The 23,598-nt window shown below is 37.0% G+C and overlaps 1 protein-coding gene across 4 annotated transcripts in view; it reads right to left on the bottom strand.

Moving 5' to 3' along the window:
• Positions 1 to 23,598, bottom strand: part of GMDS (GDP-mannose 4,6-dehydratase) — a 659,281-nt gene that overhangs the window by 103,739 nt on the left and 531,944 nt on the right. The gene's annotated exons all lie outside the window — the stretch shown is intronic.

The following is a 23,598-nucleotide window of genomic DNA, read 5'->3' as shown; positions in this document are numbered from 1 at the left end:
TTTTTTTTTTTTTTTAAAGATTTTTATTTATTTATTTGAGAGAGAGAGACACAGAGAGAGCATGAGAGGGGGGAGGGTCAGAGGGAGAAACAGACTCCCTGCCGAGCAGGGAGCCCAATGCGGGACTCGATCCCGGGACTCCAGGATCATGACCTGAGCTGAAGGCAGTCGCTTAACCAACTGAGCCACTCAGGCACCCCTTTTTATCTTTTTTTAAATAAAGATTTAATAAAAATAAAAAAAAGATTTTATTTTTATTTATTTGACAGAGAGAGACAGCGAGAGAGGGAACACAAGCAGGGGGAGAGGGAGAAGGAGAAGCAGGCCTCCCGTGAGCAGGGAGCCTGATGCGGGGCTCCATCCCAGAACCCTGGGATCATGACCTGAGCTGAAGGTAGACACTTAACGACTGAGCCGCCCAGGAGCCCCCAAAAGTTTTTATCTTGATGAAGTCCCAATAGTTCATTTTTGCTTTTGTTTCTCTTGCCTCTGGAATTGTGTCTAGCAAGATGTTGCTACAGCAGAGGTCACAGAGGTTGCTGCCTGTGTTCTCCTCTAGGATTCTGATGGATTCCTGTCTCACATTAGGTCTTTCATCCATTTTGAGTTTATTTTTGTGTATGGTGTAAGAAAATGGTCCAGTTTCATTCTTCTGCATGTGGCTGTCCAATTTTCCCAACACCATTTGTTGAAGAGACTGTCTTTTTTCCATTGGACATTCTTTCCTGCTTTGTCGAAGAGTAGTTGACTATAGAGTTGAGGGTCCATTTCTGGATTCTCTATTCTGTTCCATTGATCTATGTGTCTGTTTTTGTGCCAGTACCATACTCTCTTGATGATTACAGCTTTGTAATACAGCTTGACGTCCAGAATTGTGATGTCTCTGACTTTGGTTTTCTTTTTCAACATTATTTTGGCTATTTGGGGTCTTTTTCGGTTCCATACAAATTTTAGAGTTGTTTGCTCCAGCTGTGAAAAATGCTAATGAAATTTTGATAGGGATTGCATTGAATGTATAGATTATTTTGGGTAGCATAGACATTTTAATCATATTTGTTCTTCCAATCCATGAGCATGGAATGTTTTTTCATTTTTTTGTGTCATCCTGAATTTCTTTCGTAAGTGTTGTATAGTTTTCAGAGTACAGATCTTACACCTCTTTGGTTAGGTTTATTCCTAGGTATCTTATGGATGGATCAATTCCTTGATTTCTCTTTCTTCTGCTTCACTGTTAATATATAGAAATGCAACTGATTTTTGGCATTGATTTTATATCCTGCGACTTTGCTGAATTTCTGTATCAGTTCTAGCAATTTTTTGGTGGAGTCTTTTGGGTTTTCTCCAGAGTGTCATGTCGTCTGCAAAGAGCGCAAGTTTGACTTCTTCTTTGCTGATTTGGATGCCTTTTATTTCTTTTTGTTGTCTGACTGCTGAGGCTAGGACTTCCAGTACTATGTTGAACAACAGTGGTGAAAGTGTAGGCCCCCACTTTTAAACATGAGCAGAAAATGAAGGACTACCAGATAGATGTGTGAGGAAAACCACATTTTTGAAAGAGAAATCATAACAAATGAATTGAAAAACAGCAACTTGGGGGAAATAGAACAAAGAGGAAAGGTAATTAAAAAATAAAACAAAACAGACAAAAACTCATATATTCCACCATTAATATCTTCAGAGATAAGAAAAGATACCAAGGAAACAAAAATAGGATACTATATAACAGAGGACGATCTGAAAAAAAGAAAAGAGATTTGAGAAGTTGAAAGAAATTGAAAAGTTAAAAATTCAAGAGAAGATTTTAGAGATAAATTGAGGAAATCTCCCAGAAAGTAGAGCAAAAAGAGGGAATATGAAAAACTAGAAGGAAGATAAGAAAATCAGAAGATGGCCTCAAGAGGTCAGTATAATAGGATTTCCAGAAAAGTGCAGAAAAAAAATGAAGCAGAGCAGAGCAGATAATTAAGTTAAACCAAGAAAATTGATCAGAGCAGAAGAACATGCATTTCCAGATTGAAAGGGCCCGACAGAGTGTCCCAAATAATAGATGGGACCCACGTCACATGAAATTTCAGAAGATCAGGACAAAGAGAAAGACTGACAGACTTCAAGAGAGAACACACAGGGACAGGGAGTCAGAATGGCCCTCAGCCTCCCACAGTAACACTGCAAATTAAAAGGTAAGAGGGCAAGCCTTCAAAATTCTGAGGGAAAAGTATTTCCAACCGACAAATATAGATCAGCTACCTTCTTAATTCTGAAGACAGAAAAAAGGTATTTTCAGATATACTTGGTCAAAAATATTTGCTTTCCACGCACTATTCTTACTAGATGTCAAGAATTGGAGAACTGAAACAGATCCCTTGGATTTAGTACCATGCAGGTCCCTGGGGATGGTAGAAAGAGCTGCTCTGATGGTGTGATGGGGCAGAAGGTGGACTGAGGTGCAGTAGAGGGAAGGGAGGGAAGGAAAGAGGTGGTAAGAAGAGGCAACTCTTTGGTACCTTTTGATGGAGCAGGGAAAAGAAAGGAAGAGCAGTGTCTGAAGGGAATGCGTGTTTGCGGGGGTGCATTTTTTAAAGATATAAGTATTTGAGAATGTCAAGATGTTGATGGGAAGGAGCCATGAAGAACAGCTGAAGGGAGAGATAACTGATAGTTTCTTGAGGAGGCAAGACGGCTGAAGCCTCAGGCCAGGGGGAGGGACTGTTCCCAGAAAGGAGTAAGGGGCGACTAGTTACTGGAACAGGAGAGGAAGACAGAGTATAATTTTTGTGTTCAGGGGAACATTGTTTTAATCACAAAATCTACTCTAATTTCTAAAAGACAACACTAATGTAAAGGTTGTACCATGTATGAGAACTTAAGTTGTGCACAGAAAGATGATATTGCTATTGAAATGTAGACTCCATTCATGCTCAGTCTTATTCCATTTTATTTATATTAATAATGGTAATTGTTATTAAACAAGGAGGTTCCAGCTATTACATGCCATTAATGAATAATCAACTATACCAAAAAGTGTAAAATTTAAATCCATTTCACAGCTGTTCCTGTTACTTGTTAGAGTAATGACTACCTTTATTTTGTGCTTTCCATATCATGGGCCTCTTGTGAATGCCAACAGATGAATCCCCACACCGAGAGTCAGGCAGACAGTATAATTTGCAGTTTACATGTGGAGAGAAAGGAGTTTAGGGAGCTGAACAATTTCAGGAAGGCCATCAGACGACACCTCTATCTCACACAGTTGGAATAAGCAGAACGGGTGTGGTGCCCTCTTAAAAGGTCACTGTCATTTTCCTGGGGATGCCCCTCCCAGACATTATTACCAGTAAGAGTTGTTGATTGGTCAATGTTTTTCTTGCTTTCTTCTTTTTATTAGGATTACTGAAAGACTTAAATTGTACTTTTAAAGTGTCTTTCCTTATGCTTTATCTTTAAGAAATCACGTTGGTATGATTAACTCAATGAAAAAAAGCTTTGTGTGGTCATCATATCTAATGAAGGTAGCTCAAGAGATCAAATAGGAAAAAACCCAGAGATTGTTCTTCTCAGCTGTAAAAATGGCAGTGAAGGGAAGTTCAAATGCGCAGCTAGTTTTTAAGTGAGCCTTGGTGTTTCTATGTTATCTTTGCATGGATTGCTAACCAGGCTCTAAACCACCTGCTTTATTTTTATTTATTTTAACTCAGCTGGGGCATCCTGTCTATCCGCAAAGAATGTAGGTGGAGTTTCTTCTGTTTTACAGGAGTAAGCAAAATTAATGGAGGTCTTACTAAGGGGCTGTGGTGGGAAGGTGCAATTTAAGGACGGCGGCTTGAGTTCTGTATGAATCTCAGCCATACCTTAGGGCCTCCGTCATCTGTACCTCCTCTATTCACCCAACCTTATCTATCCATCTCCTCTCCTCCCACCTCCTAACAATCTTCACTGAACACCTATTAAGTGCCTACGAAGAGCACTTACTAAGCTAAGCCAGGTGCGAAAGACACAGGTAAGAGTAAGCTAGATGGTCTTTGTCATGAAGGTGCTTAAAGTCTCGTTGCCACCATAATATAGTGTATGAATGATGGTAGAAGGTAGAGAGTGCTATTAGAGGACCGGGAGGGCACCTAGCAAGAGTTGGTTGAGTGTAGGATGCTGAGCTAGGGAGGATGTCTAAGCTAAGACCTAGAGAATGAGTGGGAAGTACAGTGAAGCAGACGGAGTAGTAGGTGTGAGTATCTCTCAATATGCCCCAATGTGGTCAGGCTGGTCCAACCCAGTTTATCAACTTGCCCATCGCCCACACACAATTTACTAACTCCTGCCTTTGTGCCTTTTCTCATGCCATTCCACCCACTTGGAATGCTTTCCCTCTTCTTAACTACCATCCATATCTCCCACTTGGGCCAAGAGCCCGCTTAAATCCACCTTTCTGCAGACATTGCTCCAATTGTGATCATGGTGATATTACTTCAGTACTGATACTCTAAATTTGCACAATACCAACATCTATTTGTGTATATTTGTAAATAACATGTTCTTATTGTCAGGCAATTAGAGCCTACACTACTCAAAGGCAAGGAAATGTCTTCTGATTCTCTGAGGTGAGTTTCACTTTGAGAGAAAAATAAAGTAGAAGAAATGAGCACATTTATTGAGTATCTACTATGTCTTAGGAACTATGCTGGCCACTTAAGTAACTTACAGAGGAAGCAGTGATTTTGAGGAGCGCTTATAGTAGACAAACCAGTCACAGGGGTAAAAGATTCACACCCTACCCTCCATCCACAGGCCTTCCACTTTTTACAGGCCTCCTCACCCTCATTCTCAAGGCCCAGGGGCCAGAAATCCCACCCACCAGGGAACAAGTCCCAATTAGGGGAAGAATATGCATGAGCACAAAATGACTTGTTATCTCAGCCAGGAGGATTTTGGAAATGGGTTTCTTTTTAAATGTATAGTAATTTTTGCCCTTTCTGTTTTTACTCAAAATGTAGACAGAGTGCCACAAACTATGATAAATATTTCCATTGGCCGAAACATCTTTTTTTCCCCCAGCACAGATGGTGGTGGCTCACAAGGTTTGTAGGCTATTCTTAAAACCCTCTTCTCAAAATTTAACAAGATTAATGACAGAAAATTAGTCAAGACAAGGATTTGTGTGTTTGGCTTACACTACTATCACTTTAATTGTAGGAGAAAAGTGCTTCCTTTTCACATTACTTAGTAATAAGTTGATGGGAAAGTGAAAAGCAAAACATCACACTAAAAACAACCCCAACAACGCACCTTCCTTCAAATAAACAAACACCCTGTAATGTTCTTGGAAGAACACATTTGTTGTCATAAGGGTGCCTTGTCAATACAAGTGACCAAATGGGAACTTAATTGCCCAACGCATTACCTTAAATTTTATCAGGATTGCACTTGGTACCAATCTGTTCCCGAGCATCTTCTACTCACCCACACTGAAATGGATGTGCTATTTTCCAATAAATTCAAAGCAAAACTCACTCAAAATGATATCAAAAACATAAGAGTAAATATTGGTACCAAGTCTAAAATACAGATGGCAACACATTTTCCAAGCTTTTTCAGTGAAAATTACAAGATAATTTCAAAAACAATAACAGAATTGGAGAGTGATAACAGATCTTAAAACAGCTAAAATGAGAACACTCCAGATGCCGATTGGTGTGTCTGATATGACAGTCCTGTAATAATGAGGTTAAAGAAAAATTTCAGTTTAGAGAAAATATCTGTAACTTTTCTTTAAGCACATAAAGCACAGCAGGTAAAAACCGTGAGCGGGCAGAAAGCTTTTTATCTTAACTGATGGCACCACTAATGAAGCTCTCCCTCACCTTCTATAGCCAGTTGTTCACCAAACCCTACTGATGCTAAGTCTTTCTCAGGTCAGCCGACATGCTCCATCTCCACACCCTTGTGTAAAGTAAGGTCCTTATCATCCCTCCTTAGTAACTCCTGGGGGTAAGAAGCATAGTGGCTTTTCTAGAGCTGTCACCACCATGAGCAACTGACCCATGACGAACCTAACTTGGAGAAGTTAGGGTGATAAGGAGCATTCTTGGAAGGTTTTTCTGGACAAGCTGGCTTTTGGATATCCACTTGGGCTCAAGTAAGAAGGTACCATAGAGTAACCTACTATAGGCCAGCTGTTGTAAGCACTGAGGACAATGGTGACTGAGACAGATGCCCAGCCTGTCTCATTCGCTTACAACTGCAGATCTCAAAGGACAGGAGGTACTCAAGGAACTACGAGCGGTGCTACAGGTTAGGGGGGATTTGCTTCTAGTGACAGAGCTTAGAAACAAAACTGCAGAGAGCGAAGATTATGCTTGGAAGAGCCTTCAAATCTTGTTTTTTTCATCAGAACTTGGGCTCTTGAGGGCTCAAAGGCCAAAATTCAACTTCTTTGGCTCCCTTGGCATTCTGTTTGGGGCTTCCCTTTCATAGAGGCATGTGGACCTGGATCTGGTTTTTCAAGCTGTTTGCTTATGATGTGACTCCACTGTTAGCATGCAACCATCACATTTCAGAGTATTTTTGAAGCATGGAAATGAGTAGGAGGAAAAATAAAGAAAGGGCCTTTTGAGTCAGAAAATGCTCAGTTTACACCGTGGTTCTACCCCTCACTTAGCTGAATAACCTTTGGAGGATACTTAACCTCACTGCGCCTCAGTTTCCTTCTCAGTGAAAACAGTGCCCCCAGCCCTGGAATTAAACTGAATAAGTGGGCAGCTCATAGCACACTTTTGGGCTTATACTAAATGATCATTAAATGCTATGTGAACATGTTGTTTTTGTCTGCTTAGCACCATTTTCTGCCTTTCTTCTAGAAATAACATCCCCCTGTTGGGGAAGGACCTTGATCCTCTCCCGGTTAGACCAGGGACTTCTATGGAGCTGCCAAGCACAGAATTCTCTCTCCCTAACAACAGGACAAGAACTAGGAACTGGCCCCATACTCTGGCTTCCGTGAATGGTCTAGAGGTTACCATGGGCGCACTGGGGCCAGGCAGAATCCTTCCTCAGGAGTTTTCTACCTGGATAACTATCGAAAAGGTTCTATTCATCATTCACTGTGTTAGTCTATGTCCCCAGACATGCTATCAATGATGTCCTCTGCCCTAGGGACATGCTGAGGGAATGAAGGAAGCATTCGAAGAAGCAGAGAGAGACCTGATAGACTACCAAGTCCTAGACCCAACTGTCTCCAAGGATATTTTGAATTCAGTTTCACTTCCTTAAAAACAAAAAAAAATCTGACTACTAAAAATGCTCATTCATTTGTCTCTCCTTCCTAGTATAAATACTTTCATTATGTTTAAAGCTTTATTAGCATGGATATTTAACACACCAAAAAAAAAAAAAGAATTTATTTTATATCATCCTTCATAACTTTTAGAGCTCAGTACACCCCTAAAAATGTCATGTGTGATTCCTTAAGAAAACACAAACACAAAGTGCACATTTTTTTTACAGACTAAGATGTTAACTTGCCTCCACTGTATAGTGGAGGATATTGATTTCTTCCAAAGTATACATTTTTAATAAAGCCTTCAGAGGGTTGTTTAAAAGCAACATGAATTCTATATTTAAAAGGTGTAAAAAAAACACTCAATCCCAACATAAGTAATCCACAATAAATTGTTAAGTCCACAAAAGAATATGGAAAATCTTCTTGAACATGAAATATCTTCTGTAAAATAGGAAATTGAGGGCATAAAGATAATCCATATGACAAAATTACATTGCAAAGGTACACTTCTAATTTTTGTTTAAATTTTCAACTTGCAACATTGAATTTAAAACAAAATGGCTGTTATCTTTGCCTTCACCTTCTTTAATTTCTCTAACTAATATTAATTAGTTTCCTGCAAAATATTTTTTATGGAAAACAAATTTATAAGTCAGCTGGCAAGTAAGGAAGAAAATGCAAGTGAATGAAAAATGATTTATTCAAAGTAATTCGAATTAAAATTTTTTGCTCTATATATTACAATTCAGGTCAAAATTACCTTAAGAACACTAGAAACGGGGCGCCTGGGTGGCTCAGTTGGTCAAGCAGCTGCCTTCGGCTCAGGTCATGATCCCAGGGTCCTGGGATCGAGCCCCGCATCAGGCTCCCTGATCGGCGGGGAGCCTGCTTCTCCCTCTCCCTCTGCCTGCCTCTCTGCCTACTTGTTCTCTCTCTCTATCTCTCTGTCAAATAAATAAATAAAATCTTAAAAAAAAAAAAAGAACACTAGAAACAAGGATGTTGGTCATGGATTTAAGGACTTCCACAGTCTTGGGATTTAAGCAATGTCAAATGCTTTAAAATGTAAAATGTTATAGGAAAGCATGTTACATTTTTCCAGAAAGATAAGCTCTTGGACATTCTCCAATTTTCAGGTTATTTTTGACAGATTGCTATTATAATATTTTTGAAGTAAACAAACTACTTTATAAAGTAAATGATTAGTTCATTTGTAAGAACTTGATTCATCAAGAACTGGTGGGATTGGGTACCTAATGATTAATAAATAAACTAAAGTTCCTTAGGCTCTGAGGTAACTTGTATTACAAAAGCGTAGCATCTCATGTCATATTAGGGATTGGTTTAGTCAGGGTAGGACCAGAAGCAATTTCCAGAAACTTTGGCTTTATTCTTTGGAGGTCCCAGTCATCTCTTGGTCTACCTCTTTCAACCATATGAAGAAAAAGAGGTGTGCATGATTCTTGGGTTTTAGATTTCTTCATCTCATCTTAGCGCATTCCTGAATTTATTAATGGCAGAAATGGAAAGCCCAGAGAACTCTTTTTACCTTAATTTATCAGATGATAAATTCAATCCAATTGCAATTAAATTCAACTGGCACTTAAGCGATCTTATGAATACCAGAGATGCGAGGGACAGGATGGAAAAAGAAGGAACAAACCAGTTGCAGGTGCTCACTGAACTATTCTCATGGAAAGCCTTAGAATTTTTAAGTCTTTCATTTTTAAGCAAGTACAACTTCCCACCTCCAAAAAACCCTAAAGTCAAATCCTCCAATTTCCAAAAATTATTTTTCCATAATTGACTCATTAAAATGTTGATTTATTTACCAAATGCCTGACAGTACGCTGGGCAGAATGAAATATACAGAAGGGAACTAGAATTAGATTCTGCCCTGAAGGAGCCTACCGTCTAGTCTACCAGGGAAGGCAGAGTCACAGATGACTAAAAACAAGGTAGAAAGTGATAAGGGATTAGACTCAATGATTGTCAAGGTTCATGTCAAACCCGATATTCCATAATTCTCTCAGGCTTTGCTACTCAAAGTGTGTTCCGTGGACCAGCAGCACGGACATCACTTGGGATCTTGTTAGAGATTCAGAATCTCAGGCCCTGCCCAGACCTACCGATTCCAAATTTGCATTTTAAAAGAATTCCAAGGGACTCATAGAACGTTAAATTTTGAGAATCTCTGCTCTACAGGAGACAGATTCAGCAAAAAGGTGTCCTAATTCTGATAAATGCCCGATTACTTCTCAGAAGGGGTCAGGAGTTAGAGACGAAGAGATGTCTCATTACATCCATAACCTCTATCCACCTACAAGTGGGCAAGTGTGTTCTTCCCCCTGCAGTGGCCTTTCTCTGCTGAGTGTGATCAGTTCTGTCTGGCCACACCAACATGAAACATTTCTTGTCTCCAACATACAATCAGTTGTCTAATGTTACTGTTTCCACATTTTATTTATCCCTTGTTTTCACTGTTGACAAATGTTTTCAATGAATTACCCATTTATTAATCGCAAATACTTACATAGAGCTTCAAAGCATCAAGCACTGTTTTAGGGCCTTCACATATATTTAACCCATTTACTCTTTACGCCATCCCTGTGAGGTAGGTATTCTTATTTCCCCCACTTTACAGTTGGGAAATGGAGACACAGGGATGATAAATGACTCTCTTTGGAAGTTGTGGGCCCGGAATTCAAGCTCAGGCAATATGGCACCTGTCCTGTGCCTTTACAACACAGTAGTACGCCATGCTGCATACACGTTAAGGACAAACGTCTTAGGAATGAAAGCGAGCCTGTCTGAAATAAAGAAATTAAAACAGCATCCTCGGGAGAAAGAGGTCTGTACTTCCGAAGGGTCTAGAAAAGCCCGTTTCCCCAAATTATAATAAAACTATGAGTTACTGAGGTACAATACTCTCCCTGGCCTTCCCAGCTTTGTTCAGATCTCAGTGTGTTTTCTTGGCTCCTTTCTGCCTGGTTTCTGACAGTGTGGACACCGTTCCCAAGAAGGACTTGCTGGCCCGTCGAAGCTCACAGCTGCACGGGGACTCTGAAGCCCAAGGAGCAGCCTTGGCCCTAGCACATGAAATTGCCTGTGGCTTCCCTGCTCTTCTTCCAGCTGAGATCGGTATGCCGATGCATGGGGCCAAAGAAGATCCAGAGGAAGGAAATTGAAAAAAAACAAACAATAGAACATAACTTGCAGACAGCATTCACAAAGCCATCATGATTTTATTATCTAGCCCTGAGAAGGAATTTTATATTTTCAGACAAACTATGAAGAATATGCACTGTAAGCATTCTGTTCCCACAACTCCAGTGGTATGACACAGAAAGATGTGGAGCAGGTCCTGGGCGCTGGGCAGGTAGGTGTGGCCAATGTGATGCACAGCCACCCAGAAGACTCATGAAAGCGACAAAGTGATTAGCACCTCACATTAATCTCTCTTTTCTGGAAGAATTTGGAAAAAGCTTTTTATTTTACTAAAATGTTATATACCACTCAGGCAATTTTTAATAACCACTAAAAGCTTGATTTGTGGTTAGTCTGCCTTTTGAAACAAAATGAAGGCCACTGCCTGAAATTTGAAATCGATTTTAGTGAAAGCGACTCAACTGCTTTACTGGGCCTTCTCGGAGAAACTGCCAATGGCAAGCACTACTTCTGAAGACAGGGAAGGAGTCAGACATAATAGGTATCTGTTATTCAGGTTTGAATGACAGAAGAACATTTCCCAGCGGGTGATCCACAGAACTCTTGTTTGTGTAAGCTTTTAATATAAACTTAAAAATTAAGCTTGGAAAATGTTGGGTTAAACAAAGTTAAACAGTTTCTTTACTGGCAATTCTCCACGGGGGGGTTATAATAGTCAGTATTTTCTAAATGAACTAGACATGGAATGCTTTCATCAACATCTCCTGGAACAGCATCCTACTTTGTGAGAGACCGTGCTAGGTCAGAAAATAGGCATTCAGCTCATGGGAGTACAGGTCAAAGAATGGCCTGGTGACGAAAACAACATTATCTCCAAGATGGGAGAATGGCCAAGTCTCATCCACTTTTCAAAATAGAGTCTTCTTTGGGGATTCATTTATAATACTACCCTTAATTAAAAAAAAATGGTGTAAGGTGACTTCTCACTAAAAAAGGATACAAGTTCCTCACAGACAATTTGGATACAGAGCAATATATACAGTAGAATTCCAAAGTTGCCCATTATTCCACAATGTAAAAACTGCCATTGTTAAATTTTTGGCGTGTTTTCTTCTAATCTTTTGTAGGCATAGTTTTAGGGAGTTTAGGTCATACAACAGATCTAAACTTGTATCCTTTTTTTTTTAACTTAACATTGTCATAATCATACTTCATGTTATTCAAAGGCCTCTTAAGCATTATTTTTAATAGTGTGATAAGACTTGATTAAATTCACTTAAGTATTTCTTGATGATGGGCTCTTAAAGTTCCTTGTTTTCTATTCCTTTTATTAAAAAATCAACTACATTGAGATATAATTTACAAATACTAAAATGTCTAACAAGTGTATAGTTTGATGAGGTTTGAAAAATGCATACATTCATGCAGCCATCACTACAGTCAAGATATGAGACATTTCTACCACCTCAAAAGTTTCCCTGTTCTTTTTCCCAGTCACCACCCCAAACTCTGCCCGTCATGCTCAAGCAACCACTGATTGGCTTTCTATCAGTCCATATTATTCTTTCCTAGAATATCATATAAATAGAATTATACAGTATGTACTCTTTTGTGGCTGACTTCTTTCACCAAGCAATTATGCTTAGATTTTAAACTCATTAGATTTTAAGATTCATCCTAGTACACTCCTTTCTGTAACTAAATAGTATCCCACTGTACAGATACATAACATTTGTTTATTCATTTACTCGTTGATTGAGTGTTAGGGAAGGCAATGCTTTATTAGGAATAAAGCCATTGTACATATTCATGTATAAGTCTCTATGTGGATATACATTTTCATTTTTCTTTGGTAAATGTCTAGGAAAATTGCTGGTCATATGAAAAATATAGATTTGATTTCATAAGAAAGCCAAACTATTTTTCAAAGTGGTTGTACCATTTATACTTTCATCACTAATGTATGAGAGCTCTAGCTATTTCAACATCCTCATCAATACTTGGGCAGTGTGGCATTGTGGTCATTCTACTGGGGGTGCAGTGGTATTACTTTGTGCTTTTAATGAGCATTTCCCAGTTGACTAGTCTTGTTGAGCATCTTTTCATGTGCTAAATAACCTATTTGTATATTTTCTTGTGTGAAGTTATCTGTTCAGATACTGAACCCATTTTTTAAATTGAGTCATTTATCTTCTTGTTTTTGAGTTATAGGTGATCTTTCCATGTCCAGATAGAAGTCCTTTTTCCGATATAAATATTACACTTATTTTCTCCCAGACTATGCTTGCCTTTTCATTTTCTTAATGGTTGCTTTCAAAGAGCCGAGGTTTTTAATTGTGATATTCAGTTTGTCAATTTTTTCCTTTTATGGCTCTTGCTTTTGGTGTCCTAAGAAATCCTTGGCTTCACCCAAAATTGATATAAACATTCACTACAAACACACACAGAAACCAAAAAGCCATAAAGAATAATAAATTGCATTACACGAATCTGTAAAATTTTTGCTACTTGAAAGGCACTGCTGAGAAACTGAAAAGGCAGTCGTGGACTGAGAGAATATATTTGCAAAACGTAAAAACTCTTATAACTCAGCCTAGTAGAAAAACGACTTAAGATATCTTTGCCTACCTCAAAGTTGCAAAGCCTTTCCCCTATGTTTACATCTAATGGTTTTTTAGTTTTAACTCTTACATTTATAGCTATGATCCTTTTTCAATTAATTTCTGTGTGGTGTGATTTATGGATTGAGTTTCACTCCCCACCCCATATGGGATGGCTATTCATGATTCCAGCACGATTTGTTAAAAAGATTATCCTTCCCCAATTAATTACCTTGACATCTTTGTAAAAATTCAATTGGTGGCACAAGTGTTAGTCTATTTCTGGGCTTTATATTCTGTTTCATTGATCTATAAATCTATCCTTATGTCAATATCATGCAGATTAAGTGTTTAAAGAAGTTTGATCTTCTTTTTCAAAATGATTCTAGATCCTTTGCAGTTCCATATAAATTTTAGAATCAGCCTGTCAATATTTATCAAAAAAGACTGTGATTTCGATTGGGACTACACTGAATCTATAGATTCATTTGAGGAGAATCACCATTCAGTCCTCTAATCCAAGAACACGGTATATCCCTCTATTTATTTAGGGCTATTTTGGTTTCTCTCATCAATGTTTTTCTTCAGGTTGTAGTGTACAAATCTTTCATATATTTTATTAAATTCATCTCTAAGTATTTCATATTTTTCTGATTCTATTATAAGTGGTATTGTGCTTTTTAAAAAATTTCAGTTTCCAATTGTTCATTGGCAGTACATAGAAATAAAATTGATTTTTATGTATAGATTTTGTACCTTATGACATTGCTAAATACACCTGTTAGTTTTAGTAGTTGTTTCAGTGGCAGAATACTTAAAGTTTTATATGTACTCCAACATGCTATCAGTGAATAAAGACAGATATACTTCCTCCTTTCATTTATTTTTCTGGTTTTATTTTTGGCTAGGATCTTCAAGACAATTTTGAAAAGGAATAATAAAAGGAGACATCCTTTCCTTGATCCTGATTTTTAGGGGAAAAGCATTCAGTCTGTCAACATTAAGTATGATGTTAGTTGTTGGGTTTTCTCAGAGGCTCTTTATCAACTTGAGGAAATTTCCTTCAGTTCCTGGCGTGTTGAAAGTTTTTTTTCTTTAATAATAAATAGTCATTGAATTTTTTTCAAATGCTTTTTCTGCAACTATTGAAACAAATCACATGGTTTCTCTTTTCTGTTTTTTAAAATATAGTGAATTACATTGATTTTTAAATGTTAAACTCATTTTGCATTCCTAGGATAAGTCCCACTTGGTCATGGTATATCAACTTTTTATATATTGTTAGATTCAATTTGCTAATATTTTCTTAATGATTTTTTGTTTTGATGTTCATGTGGAATACTAGTCTGTACACTTCTTTTCTTGTAAACAGTTTCTGTTTTTAGTATTAGGGTAATGTTGGCCTCATAAAATGAGTTAGGAAGTATTCTCTCTCCTAAGTGTTTATAGGAAGGGTATTATTTTCTTCCTTAAATGCTCAAACTTAAGTTCTCTAACAGTGATAGAACCAAGATTTCTATTTTTTCTTGAGTCAGTTTTGGCAAGGTGTCTTTTACAGAATTTGTCCATTTCCTCTAGTTTGAAAAGGTCACTGGCAAAAGTTGTTCATAATATATCCTTATTATTCTGCTAATATCTGCAGGATCTGTAGTGATGTTCCTTCCTTTATTTCTAATATATATAATTTGTGTCTTCTCTTTTTTCCCTGATCAGTCTGGATAAAGGTTTATCCAGGTTGGGGTTGCACTGATTTTCTCCACTGTTTTTCTGCTTTCTATTTCATCAATCTCTGTTGATGTAAGAAGAAATCTTACATTTATGATTTCTTCTTTCTGTTTGCTTTGGGTTTAATTAGCTCTTCTTCTGGCTTCATACAGTGGAAGTTTCTTCTTATGATGGATAACTAGTTTGGGATCTTTCTTCTTCTTTTTTTTAATATTAGTGTTCAAAGCCACAAACTTCTCTTTAAGCATTGCTTTAGCTGGATCCCATAAATTTTGGCATGCTGTTCCCACTTTCATTTAGTTTAAAATATATTCTAATTTTCCTTGTGATTTCTTTAGCCTGTGACTTATTTAGAAGTGTGTTGTTTAGTTTCCAAATGTTTGGGGATCTTTAATATTTTTTTGTTATTAATTTCTAATTAAATTTCATTTTGGTCAGAAAACATATTCTTGCAATTTTAACACTTTAAAATTTATAAACTTCTTTATGGCACTGAATATGGTCTATTTTGGTGAATGTTACAAGTGCATTTGCATATATATGTATTCTGCTGCTCTGGGCTGGGTGGGTGGTATGTTCTACAAATGTCATTTGGTCAAGTAGATTTATTACGTTGTTCTGGTCTTTTCTATCCTCAAAGATTTTCTGTTTACTTGTTCTGTCAGTTATGGTGAGAAGAGTGTTGAAGTACTCAAATATAAGTTTTGTCTATTTTTCCTCAATTCTGTCAGTATTTTGAATAATGGTAATGGGGTATATATATATTTAAAATTGTTATGTCTTCATGATGAATTGATCCTTTTAAAATTATGAAATGACTCATTCCTTTTAATTAAATGAAGTCTAATTTGTCACATATAAATATAGCCACTCCAGGTCTCTTATGATCAGTGTTTGTATTTTTTCTCTATTCATCTTTTTACTTTTAACCTATATGTTTATATTTAATGCATGTCTCTTGTAGATGGCATATTGCTTTTTTATCAAGTGCAACAAATCTCCCTTTAGAGCATTTAATGGATGTAATCATCAATACAGTTACTATTTGTTTTAGATTTGTCCCAACTGTTATTTGTTCCCATTGTCTCTTCTCCTTCTTTATTTTAGACTAAACACTTTTTAGGATTCCATTTTAACTTCACCATTGCCTTATTGCTATTTTTTATTTTGTTTGTAGTAGTTTCTCTGGAGTTTGTAGTATGCACTTCAACTTACTGCAGACTCTCTGAATAATTTTATATCAATTTTGCAACTAGTGTAAGAATCTTAAAAACAATATAATAATGAAATGCTTCCATCCTACCCCATACTTTATGCTACTGTTGTGATACAATTTATTTATGCATATTAGAAATTTCATAATATATTGTTATGATTTTTACTTTCAACCAGAGATTTTAAAATGAGGGAAAAAACCTTTTATGTTTTCCCATATTTTTACTGTTTCTTTGATCTTCAATCCCCCCTAGAGATCCATGCTTTGAATTAATATCATTTTCCTTTTGTCTAAATGTCTGCTAACAATATACTATTTCAGCCTTTGTTTGTCTGAAAATAGTCTTTATTTCACCTCCATATTTTTTAAAATTTTATTATGTTATGTTAGTCACCATACAATACATCATTGGTTTTTGATGTGGTGATCCATGATCCATTGTTTTCGTATAACACCCAGTGCTCCATGCAGTGCGTGCCCTCCTTAATACCCATCACCGGGCTATTACCCATCACCGGTGATATACCCATCACACGTGCCCTCCCCCCTCCCCTCTAAAACCCTGTTTGTTTCTCAGAGTCCATAGTCTTTCATGGTTCATCCCTCCCTCCAATTCCCTCCTCCCATTTTCCCCTTCCTTCTCCTAATGTCCTCCATGCTATTCCTTATGTTCCACAAATAAGTGAAACCATATGATAATTGACTTTCTCTGCTTGACTTATTTCACTTAGCATAATCTCCTCCAGTCCCATTCATGTTGATGTAAAAGTTGGGTATTCATCTTTTCTGATGGCTGAGTAATATTCCATTGTATATATGGACCACATCTTCTTTATCCATTCCTCTGTTGAAGGGCATCTCGGCTCTTTCCACAGTTTGGCTATTGCGGACATTGCTGCTATGAACATTGGGGTGCATATGGCCCTTCTTTTCACTATATTTGTCTCTTTGGGGTAAATACCCAGGAGTGCAATTGCTGGGTCATAGGGTAGTTCTATTTTTAAATTTTTGAGGCACCTCCACACTGTTTTCCAAAGTGGCTGTACCAACTTGCATTCTCACCAACAGTGTAAGAGGGTTCCCCTTTCTCCACAAGCTCTCCAACATTTGTTGTTTCTTTCCCTGTCCATTTTTGCCATTCTAACTGGTGTAAGGTGGTATCTCAATGTGGTTTTGATTTGGATTTCCCTGATGGCTAATGATGATGAACATTTTTTCATGTGTCTGTTAGCCATTTGTATGTCTTCTTCAGAGAAGTGTCTTTTCATATCTTCTGCCCACTTTTCGACTAGATTATTAGTTTTTTGGGTGTTAAGTTTGAGAAGTTCTTTATAGATCTTGGATACAAGCCCTTTATCTGTAGTGTCATTTGCAAATATCTTCTCCCATTCTGTGGGTTGCCTCTTGTTTTGTTGACTGTTTCCTTTGCTGTGCAGAAGCTTTTTATCTTGATGAAGTCCCAGAAGTTCATTTTTGCTTTTGTTTCACTAGCTTTTGGAGATATATCTTGAAAGAATTTGCTGTGGGCGATGTCAAAGAGGTTACTGCCTATATTTTCCTCTAGGATTTTGATGGATTCCTGTACCACATTGAGGTTTCATCCACTTTGAGTTTATCTTTGTGAATGGTGTTAGAGAATGGTTGAGTTTCATTCTTCTGCATGTGGCTGTCCAATTTTCCCAGCACCATTTATTGAAGAGACTGTCTTTTTTCCATTGCATGTTTTTTCCTGCTTTGTCAAAGATTATTTGACCATAGAGTTGAGGGTCCATATCTGGGCTCTCTATTCTGTTCCATTGGTCTATATGTCTGTTTTTGTGCCAGTACCATGCTGTCTTGGTGATCACAGCTTTATAATATAGCTTGATATTGGGCACCATGATGCCCCCAGCTTTGTTTTTCTTTTTCAACATTTCCTTGGCGATTCGGGTCTTTTCTGATTCCATACAAATTTTAGGATTGTTTGTTCCAGCACTTTGAAAAATGTCATTGGAATTTTGATCAGGATGGCATTGCTCTGGGTAGCATAGACATTTTAACAATGTTTATTCTTCCGATCCATGAGCATGGAATATTTTTCCATCTTTTTGTGTCTTCTTCAATTTCTTTCATGAGTGTTTTGTTCCTAGAGTATAGATCCTTTATCACTTTGGTTAGGTTTATTCCGAGGTATCTTATAGTTTTTGGTGCTATTGTAAATGGAATCGTTTGTCTAATTTCTCTTTCTACAGTTGCGTTGTTAGTGTATAAGAAAGCTAACTGTGCATTGGTTTTGTATCCTGCCACATTACTGAATTGCTGGATGAGTTCTAGTAATTTGGGGGTGGAGTCTTTTGGATTTTCCACATAAAGTATCATGTCGTCTGCGAAAAGAGAGAGTTTGACTTCTTCTTTGCCAATTTGAATACCTTTTATTTCTTTTTGTTGTCTGATTGCTGTTGCTAAGACTTCTAGTACTATGTTGAACAATAGTGGCGAGAGTGGGCATCCTTGATGTGTTCCTGATCTTAAGAGAAAGGCTCTCAGCTTTTCCCCATTGAGGATGATATTCCCTGTGGGTTTTTCATAGATGGATTTTATGAACTTGAGGAATGTTCCCTCTATCCCTATACTCTGAAGAGTTTTAATCAGGAAGGGATGTTGTATTTTGTCAAATGCTTTTTCTGCATCAATTGAGAGGATCATATGGTTCTTCTCCCTCCTCTTATTAATGTGTTCTATCACAATGATTAATTTATGAATGTTGAACCACCCTTGCATCCCGGGGATAAATCCTACTTGGTCGTGGTGGATGATCCTTTTAATGTATTGTTGGATCCTATTAGCTAGGATTTTGTTGAGGATTTTGGAATCCATATTCATCAGGGATATCGGTCTGAAATTCTCCTTTTTAATGGGGTCTTTGCCTGGTTTGGGGATTAAGGTAATGCTGGCCTCATAGAATGAGTTTGGAAGTTTTCCTTCTGTTTCTATTTTTTGAAACAGCTTCAGTAGAATAGGTATTATTTCTTCTTTGAATGTTTGGTAGAATTCCCCAGGGAATCCATCAGGCCCTGGACTCTTGTTTTTGGGAGTTTTTGATCAGTGCTTCAATCTCGTTACTGGTTATTGGCCTATTCAGGTTGTCAATTTCTTCCTGTTTCAGTCTTGGCAGTTTATAGGTTTCCAGGAAGGCCTCCATTTCATCCAGATTGCTCAGTTTATTGGCATGTAGTTGTTGGTACTAATTTCTAATAATTGTTTCTATTTCCTTGGTGTTAGTCATGACCTCTCCCCTTTCATTCATAATTTTATTAATTTAGGTCCTTTCTCTTTTCTTTTGGATAATTCTGGCCAGTGGTTTATCGATATTATTAATTCTTTCAAAGAACCAACTTCTAGTTTCGTTGATCTGATCTACTGTGTTTCTGGTTTCTAATTCATTGATTTCTGCTCTAATTTTAATTATTTCTCTTCTGATGCGTGGCTTAGGCATCGTTTGTTGCTTTTTCTCTAGTTCTTTAAGGTGTAGGGTTAGTTGATGAATTCGGGATTTTTCTATTTTTTTGAGTGAGGCTTGGATGGCTATGTATTTCCCCCTTAGGACCACCTTTGCAGTATCCCATAGGTTTTGGACTGATGTGTTTTCGTTCTCATTGATTTCCATGAATTGTTTAAGTTCTTCTCTGATTTCCTGGTTGACCCAAACATTCTTGAACAGAGTGGTCTTTAGCTTCCAAGTGTTTGAATTTCTGCCAATTTTTTTCTTGTGATTGAGTTCCAGTTTTAGAGCATTGTGGTCTGAGAATATGCAGGGAATAATCTCAATCTTTTGGTATCGGGTGAGACCTGATTTGTGACCCAGTATGTGGTCTATTCTGGAGAAAGTTCCATGTACGCTTGAGAAGAATGGGTATTCTGTTGTTTTAGGGTGGAATGTTCTGTAAATATCTATGAGGTCCATCTGGTCCAATGTATCATTCAAAGCTCTTGTTTCCTTGTGGATTTTCTGTTTAGATGCTCTGTCCATTGCTGAGAGTGGAGTATTGAGGTCTCCTACAATTAACGTATTGTTATCAATATGACTCTTTATTTTGGTTAACAGTTGGCTTATGTAGATGGCTGCTCCCATGTTGGCGGCAGAGATATTTACAATTGTTAGATCTTCTTGTTGGATAGTCCCTTTAAGAATGATAGTGTCCATCTGTGTCTCTTATTACAGACTTTAGTTTAAAATCTAATTTGTCTGATATAAGAATTGCTACCCCAGATTTCTTTTGAGGTCCGCTGGCATGGAAGATGGATCTCCATCCCTTCACTTTCAGTCTGGAAGTATCTTTAGGTTCAAAATGAGTCTCTGTAGACAGCATATGGATGGGTCCTGTCTTTTTATCCAATCTGCAACCCTGTGCTGTTTTATGGGAGCGTTTAGGCCATTCACGTTGAGAGTGATTATTGAAAGATATGAATTAATTGTCATCATGTTGCCTGTGAAGACATTGTTTTTATAGATTGTCCCTGTAAATTTCTGTTGTATATCACTCTTGGGATCTTTCTCCTTTTATAGAACCCCCCTTAGTATTTCTTGCAGGGCCGGCTTAGTGGTCACATATTCTTTCTGTTTCTGCCGGTCGCGGAAACTCTGCATCTCTCCATCCATTCTAAATGAAAGTCTTGCCAGATAAAGTATTCTTGGCTGCATGTTCTTCTCATTTAGTATCCTGAATATGTCTTGCCAGGCCTTTCTGGCTTGCCAGGTCTCTGTGGATAGGTCTGACATTATTCTGATGTTCCTCCCTCTGTAATTCACCTCCATTTTTGAAAAAGTTTCTCTGGATATAGAATTCTAGGTTGTAGGTTTCCTTCAGCAGTTTAAAGATGTTACTCCATTGTCTTTTGTCTTACATAGTTTTTGATAACAAAACTTTCTTTTAATTTGTTCCTCTATAAATAATTCTCTTTTTTCTCTGGCTGCCTTTAAAATTTTCTCTTTAGCACTTATTTTCAGCAATTTGATTATGATGTATCTTGGTGAAATTTTCTTTGTGTTAATCCTGTTTGGGATATATTAAGTCTCTTAAGGATCTGTGATTTTATTGTTTTCACCAAATTTGGGGAAATTTTGGCCAATATTTAATTCTTTCTCTGTGCCCTATTCCCTCTTTCCCCTGGGACTCCAATTACACATGTTATGTTGTTTGATATTGTTCCACAGGTCACTGAGACTCTGTTTTTTGGTCTTTTTTTTCCTTCTCCAGTCTTTTTTTTTTTCTATGTTTCATCTTGGATCATTTCTATTATTATACTTCTTTATACTTATAGTTCAACAATCCTTTCTTCTGCAGTATCTAATCTGTTCTTGATGCCAACAGTGAATTTTTCATTCAGATATTTAATTTTCCATCTCTAGAAACTCCATCTAGCTATTTTTAAATATATATTTTCCCTCTCTTCTCACTAAACCTATGTTTTTTTTCAATAGTTGAGCATAGTTATAATAGTTTTTTAATATCCCTGAGTGCTTATAACATCTTTATTATTCCTCAGACTGTTTTTGCTAATTGATTTTTCTCTTGGTTATAGGTCATATTTTCCTGCTTCTTGACACTCTTACTAATTTTTTATTGAATGCTGAATGTTAAGAATTTTATGTTGTTGGGTCTAGATTTTACCGTCTTCTTTTGAAGAACATTGGGCTTTGTTATAGTAGGGATTTGTTCCTTGTGTCCAGTTTGATCCTTTTGAAGTTCGTACTTAAACTTTGTTAGCCTAAGTCTGGAGTAGCCTTTACTTTCAGGATTAGCCACATTACTGAGACATAGCCCTCTAGAATCTGTTTTACTTCTCTGAGTGATGAATAACGTCTCTCCATTGAGGTTGGCTGAAATGCAAATGACTCCCAGACTTGAGTAAGGTCTGAGGAATGTCCAGTTCCCAGTTCCCAGACAGTTCTTCATCTAAACTTATGGAATTTCTTCTAATACTTCTACTTCTTATTATTCAATACAAACTGAATGGGGTCCTTATGCAGATTTCTGGAGTTCTTTTTTCTTTGTAGAGCCCACCTTTCTAGAACTCTGCCCCTTAACATTAGGTGCCTCAGACTCTCTAAATTCTGACCTCTACCTCACCTCCTCAACTCAGCAAAAACAGTTGTTCTCTATTGGAGTGCCTCTTTCATGTTCCATGGTTGAGACTGTGCCTCCAGGAAGAGGCCCAGAGTGATTGCAGGGCTCACCTCATTTGTTTCTTTTCTATCAGGGATCACAGACCTGCACTACCTGTTGTCCAGTGTCTAAAACAATTATTTCATATATTTTATGTAGTTTAATTTTTTAAGATAGAAGGTTTAATCTGATTTCTGTCATTTTATCATAGCTCAAAGTAGAAGTCCTTTCTTATATTTCAAAAATGAATCTTGGAAAACAGTTTGGCAGCTCCTCAAAAAGTTAAACATAATCATATGACCCAGGAATTCTACTACTAAGTATATATTCAAAAGAATTGAAAGGAAGGACTCAAATGAATATTTGTATATCCATGTTCAGAGTAGTATGATTTGCAATAGCCAAACTTTGGAAGGGACCCAGTGTTCAACAAAAGATGAATGGATAAACAAAATGTAGCAAATACATATAACAGAATATTATTCAACCTTAAAAAGGAATGAAATGCTGATACAGGCTACAACATGGATCAATCTTGAAGATATTAAGTTTTGTGAAATAAGCCAAACACTAAGGACAGATACTGTATGATTCCATTTGTATGAGGTACCAAGAGTAGGCAAATTCTTTGAGACGTAAAGTAGAGGCTGGGGGGAAGGGGTGGATGGCAAGTTACTATTTAATGAGTACAGAGTTTTAGTTGGGGAAGATTAAGAAGTTCTGGGGATGGATGGTGGTGATGATTACATAACATTGTGACTATACTTAATGTCACTGAAATGTATATTTAAAAATGGTTAAGATAGCAAATTACGTGTATATATATATATATATATATATATATATATATATATATTACTACAGTAAAAAAATTACCAAAAAAGAAAAATTTTCCATCTACAATAAAGGATTTCTAACAAATCTTTCAAACATTCCAATAAAAATCTGACTCCAACACAACACATAAATGCAACGCATGATTATAAACTAGATCATTTTGGTATAAAGCATAGCATTGCCCAACTGGCAAAACTCAAAAGAGATCTGAGGATTAGACAGTAGTAACTTATCATTGTGAATTCCTGATTTTGATGATTGTACTGTGTTTATGAAGGAGAATATTTATAGGAAATACGCACAAAAGTCCAGGATGATGGGGCATCAGGTTGGCAACCTACTCTCATTGGTTCAAAGAAAAGAAGATTGTTTGTAATGGATTTGAAATTTTTCTCTAAGTTTTTTGCGGTTTCAAATTTTTAAAACATAGATGAAAATATTAAAAACAATTGTATAATATTATCACATTGATCTGGTAAGAGCAGAATTACCTACAGTAAAATCACAGTAAACCATGTGTTAGCCATAGTAAAAAGTTTAAAATTAAAACAATTAAAAAAATTAAAAAAATAAAATTAAAACAATTAAAAACCTTTAAAAAATAAAAAAAAAGGTAAAATATAACTGGGATTGGAT

The sequence above is a fragment of the Mirounga angustirostris genome, unplaced genomic scaffold, assembly GCF_029215605.1.
Source record: "Mirounga angustirostris isolate CCGP_5_RB_7025 unplaced genomic scaffold, mMirAng1.0.hap1 SCAF_8, whole genome shotgun sequence".
Lineage (NCBI taxonomy): Eukaryota > Metazoa > Chordata > Mammalia > Carnivora > Phocidae > Mirounga > Mirounga angustirostris.
The sequence above is the reverse complement of the archived record's forward strand: the minus strand, read 5'-3'. Positions and strand labels throughout refer to the sequence as shown.